Genomic DNA, 5,056 nt, shown 5'->3' with positions numbered 1-5,056 from the left:
CCTGACCCTGGACTGGCGAAGGCAGATGTGGGGGAGAGACCTGTAGGGGGGTGGCTGTGGCCGTGTTTTTATTGATTCTGATGTTGCTCTTTTCCTCCCAGACGTGTCTGGCCATGTCTGACCCTTCTCTTCGGGTCCCGGCCAGAAGGTGCTTTAGTCTCGTGGCGGCTGTCAGGCCTTGCTCTGGGCCGATCCCTCCTGGGTGGACTTTTGCCCACGAGGGGAGGGTCACTTCAGGTATTTGATTTGGAAGTTCTATTCTTTGTGTTCCGTATTGTATATTCACTGTATTAAAGTCCCTTTTCATGAAAGTTTTATATGTTTTGTCCTGTTGCGGCGGATGGCAGAAGCCAGATTTTGGGGCTTCAGGGGTGTCCCTCTCCCCCTGTTCTGGAACAGATTTGGGGTGCCCTATAACACACTCAGCAACAGGTAAGCTACCTGGCTTCAGGTCCTGGGCTGGGGGGGACAGACCCTGGTGAGCCTTTGATTGACAGTAGCAACTTTTCTCTTGATGATGCCTTTTCCCTCCAGCCACGGGAGGCTTGCAGGCCCGAGGCCCTGCTGCGGGCCACCCCGCGGGGCTGGGCATTGACCCTGGAGGGGACACGTGACTTCCGAAGCTTGGTTAGGAAACTACCTTGCCCTTTTCTGTACCGCACAGAACTGCATTCAAGTTCCTTTCCACCAAGGTCTTACACACTAGAGTGTTTTGTCTTGATGTGGCGGACCGGGATGGTGGGACCTATTTAGAGTGGGCAGGGTTGGGGGGCTGGGGTGCCCCTCTCCTGCCCTGAACAGTATTAGCACCCCTCCTCACTCCCCCACCCCGGGCGGTCCAGACCACACCTCCTGATTCACACCCTCCCCAGGCTGATCCAGCTTAATGCTCTTCTTGACGTGACAGTGTGACAGTCACCGTGTATGACCGGGCAGTTCTGACCCTGCTTTAGGAATACAGACTTGTAGGCAGCAACCGGAGGCTGGACAGGCCACTTAGGGTTACCAGACCCACACAGGTGCCCCCAACCCCGCCAGGGGGTGCTGGTGAGGATGGAACACCCCAGGCAGTCTTCAGAGACAGGCCTGTGGGCCGGAGGCTGATAGGAAACGGAAAAGACTTCCGGTCAGCCTCCAGGAAGGCGGCCAGTCATTCCCGCCTCACTCTGCGGACCTTCCAGAAGTTTCTGCAGCCCTTCTGACATGGAGGGGCTTCCAGCAGCCAGCCTCAGAGGCGCTGAGGAGCTTTGCAGGTGGCCGAACACCAGAAGGTTCCAGGCTGCAGTCCCAGCCTGGCAGGGGAGGCGAGCCCGGAGCGGCGCCTGGCTGAGCTGTGAGTGTGCCACGTGCTTGGACAGTCGCTGTTCCAAGGTGCCTGTCCCGCTCTGCGGGCATCTCCTGCTGCTCAAGTTGGGGCCCAGCTTATTGCCGCTGCCACGTGCCACGTGCCTCAGTGGCGAGGAGACGCCATCTTGGAAAACTTTTGCTTGGGACTTTAAAACACTGGACAAGGTTTTGGGTGAGGTCAATGGTCATGTGTGGCCGCAGGGACTCCTGTTTTCCCTCTCTGCCAGCTCAGGGCAGCTGTCCTCTGCCCACCTGTGCCCATGCCGGTGATTCTTCCCGCCCGCTCTCTCCCTCCGCAGGGCAGCGGCCTCCTGCCTGCCCGCGACCTGCACCTGCCAGGACCTCTCTGCTCTGACCTCCTTGAGGGGAGGCCGCTCTCCCAAGGCCGCCCACCTGCCGCCACGCAGGTCTCTCTCCCTGCAAACCCGCCCCTTCAGGGGCAGCTCTCCCTGTCCGCATGTCTGTGAAGTGTCTTTTCCTCTCCCGTCTCTTTCCAATAAACTTGCTCTTTCAATATAACCGAGTCTCTGTCTCGTGAAGACTCTCGCCGCGTGCCGCTGACAGGGGAGCTCGGACGAAACCTTTCCCAAGGTGGACCCAAGGGCCCCGAACTCAAATGACATCAGTGCCATCCCGCCTACAAGGGCAGCCCCAAACCCAGGCCGAAGGTCAGGATGGGCACTGGACACTGGATCGACGGCAGTGGGGGCTTTAGTTCCAAGGGTGGCGAGCAGGGTCAGGTGGACAGCTCAGTGACCCCCCAGGCCCCTGGCCCTTAGTGACCCCCCCCAGGTGACCTAGGCTCCCTGCACCCACTTCTGGGCGCCCCACTCTGGATCCCTCCTGACTGGAGCATTCAACCCAGCTGGCGGCCAATGGCTGAAGCTTTTGGTGCGGGTGAAACCCACCCTGTCTTTCTAGGGGCCTGCTGCCGAGGCGGCAACGGGAAAGGCCCAGCCCTGTCCCCTGGGCCATCCCAGTCGCTGGGATGAGCAATGTCCCCTCTACTCCCTAAGTTCGCTATTCAGAATCCCAGCACCACCCAGGAGCCAGCCCGAGACTGTCACTCATCCCACAGGGGCAGTGTGCACACAGCAGCTGTGTCTGACGATGGCCAGCGGAGTAGGGCCCCCGAGGTCCAGCGCCCCAGACTTCTGGTTATGAGGTCAGTCTGGGGTCACGTCTATAGCACGGTGACAGCAGTGACCACGTGATACTGCCTGTTTGAACGTTGCTAAGAGTAATTCTGAAAGCTGTCACCACAGCAGAAAATATCTGTTACTGCTTGGTGACCAGTGGATGTTATGAACGGCGTGGAGAGGTCATTTTGCCACATATACAAACACTGAATCCTGCTGTGCTTCTAAAAATGTATGTCAATGATACCTTGATTTTTTTTCTTCAAAAGGGACCTGCTGGAGGGCCCTCGCTGGTGGCGCAGCGGGTTAAAGCGCAGCACTGAGAAGCTTAAGCCACTTCCGCATGAGTTCGATCCCCGCCTGCCCCGGAGGGGACCCACAGGGCGCGGCAGACCTCTCCTGGCCCGCCCGCTGCTCCCCTCAGCAGTGGACTTCATCAGGCAGCCTGTCCTGCTCTGCTCCCCACTGTGTGTCTGGGGAATCCTCTTACCGCCCCTGCCCCTCTGGCCTGTACCCCAGTCCTGGATGCTTGCAGCTTTCCCTACCCCTCATGCCCAATTTGCCACAGAGGACGCTGGTACACATGGCATCGGGCACTCACGATGGGTACTTGGGTACTTACTGCTCCTCAGGTAACAGAGCTGCAGAGTGAGGGTAGGAGAATGGGTCTACACCCCCCCCATTACCGGGCACCCCAATATGAAATGGATGGCCGGATTGCAGGTCCTCCCCCATGGCGCTTAGTATTATTCAACAGTATAAGCCACACCCAAAGGTTGGTAAAGGGTGTATTTGCTAAAGTAGGGGGAAGGAGGAAGTGAATACTTCAGGGAGGGCGATCAGGTCCCTTCCGTGAGGACGGGGTTTGTCTAGTCCCTGTCTTCAAGGCTTTGGTCTGGGCTGGGGTGACGTCGACAGGCCTGGAGGTTCCTAAGGCATCCGTTCTTTTCTTTTTTTTAAAAAAAGATTTATTTTTGCAGACAGAACTGGGGTACAGGCCAGAGGTGTGGTGGGAGAGAGGACTCCCCAGACACAGAGTGGGGAGCAGAACAGGCCGATGGATGAAGCCCACTGCTGAGGGGAGCAGCGGGGAGACAGGAGGGGTCTGCTGCACCCTGGGGGTCACCCCCTAGCCGCGGATGGAACTGGTGCTGCAGTGGCTGTGGGGAGCAGTGGCTGTGGAGAGCTTCATCGTGCTGCGCTTTAACCCGTCGCGCCCCCAGGGAGGGCCCTCTTCGCACCCTTTCTCCCCAACACCCCTGAAACGGATCTCACGGCTTACCTTGCTAGACCGTGAGACACCTTTGCTCACCTTTGCTCAGACCGGCCACTTCACTCCTCCTGGCGCCGGGACTGTGGTACCTGGAGCCTTCTTATCGCCTGTCACTCAACTGTGACTGATCCAAATCTCAGAAGTGGCCGTTCGGACCCACCAGGCAGCTCAGTCTCTGACGCCCCGCCGATCCCTCTAGTAGTTTCCTTCCTGGAAGAGATTAAGGTTCACTTCAGGCACCACCAAAATATGACTCAGCCCTAGCTGCTGAGGACGTCTGGTCAGCTGCCTCCGGGTTGGTTCTCCTGAGCTCGCAAACAAACCACCGCCGGACACACGGATCAGAAAAAAAGCCAGAAAAGGCCGTTTCCACAGACATGTCTTCTTCAGAAACAGATCCACCCCTCCTTTTTTTTGAAGATTTATTTTTTATTTATTTTTTAATTTTATAACAGTTTAGTTTTACATCATTTTGTACTTTTTTTTTTTTGCCATCTCAGTTGTCATCCCCGCGGGTTTCCCATCACCAAGTCACCCGTGTGCCATCACCAAAATCCCGTGCACTTCCCTCCCCGCCCCTCCCCCCCGGTTTTGATCCCATTCCCCCCTTAACCCCCCCAAAATGCCTCTGGTATATGGCTGTTCATTATTCTTGTTATTTCCTCGCCTGGTCCATTATACTCTTCTATGAGTGAAGCCATCGGGTATTTTTCTTTCTCCTTCTGGCTTATCTCATTCAGCATGACCTTTTCCAGCTCCATCCAAGTTGCTGCAAAAGACATGCGATCCACCCCTCCTTCTTAACCGCTCCCATGAAATCAACATTTATCCAAAAAGTATATGGGTTTGTGTGTGCAGACTTATGCTCCCCAAAACCATGTGTCCCCGAGGGGTCCAGACCCCCTAGATGGGTCACGTCCTGGGCAGGCCAGTGACAAAGTGAGCTGGACGATAAGCGCCCGCTGTCACAATCCTGGAAGAAACGGGTGCCCGCCGGCCCGTGGGATACCCAGAGGAAGCTGAGACTAAAGACCCCCCCTAGAATGCTTCAGAACAATCTAGAAGCACCCTCCTCCTTGTGGAAACTGAGGGAACCGCCTCTGAGAACAGAGACTTCCCCAGGCGCGCAGTGGGTGATGGGAATGGGGCCAAATAGAAATCGCCAGTGTCCGGCTGGGGGTGGGGGTGAGGCTGGGGGCGCGGGGGAGGGTTGCAGACACCTGCAGGCTCACCGTGACCACCTGGACTGCAATTGGCCTGGGGCCCAGAGGAGGCTTGCAGGCGCCCGCTCCGGGGG

General features: G+C 57.3%; 1 protein-coding gene across 1 annotated transcript in view; it reads right to left on the bottom strand.

The window, feature by feature from the left end:
* The window catches only part of SPATA45 (spermatogenesis associated 45), an 18,670-nt gene extending 13,618 nt beyond the window's left edge, over positions 1-5,052 (bottom strand). The window contains exons 1-2 of the mRNA XM_004694921.2: positions 4,992-5,052; positions 3,799-3,969 (exon numbers count right to left, since the gene is read on the bottom strand). The gene's annotated coding sequence lies outside the window, so the exon portion shown is untranslated. The remainder of the gene's footprint in view (positions 1-3,798; positions 3,970-4,991) is intronic.
* Between the last annotated feature and the right edge of the window lie 4 nt (positions 5,053-5,056).

The sequence above is a fragment of the Condylura cristata genome, unplaced genomic scaffold (genome assembly GCF_000260355.1).
Source record: "Condylura cristata isolate star-nosed mole 26May11 unplaced genomic scaffold, ConCri1.0 scaffold00050, whole genome shotgun sequence".
Taxonomy (NCBI): domain Eukaryota; kingdom Metazoa; phylum Chordata; class Mammalia; order Eulipotyphla; family Talpidae; genus Condylura; species Condylura cristata.
The sequence above is the reverse complement of the archived record's forward strand: the minus strand, read 5'-3'. Positions and strand labels throughout refer to the sequence as shown.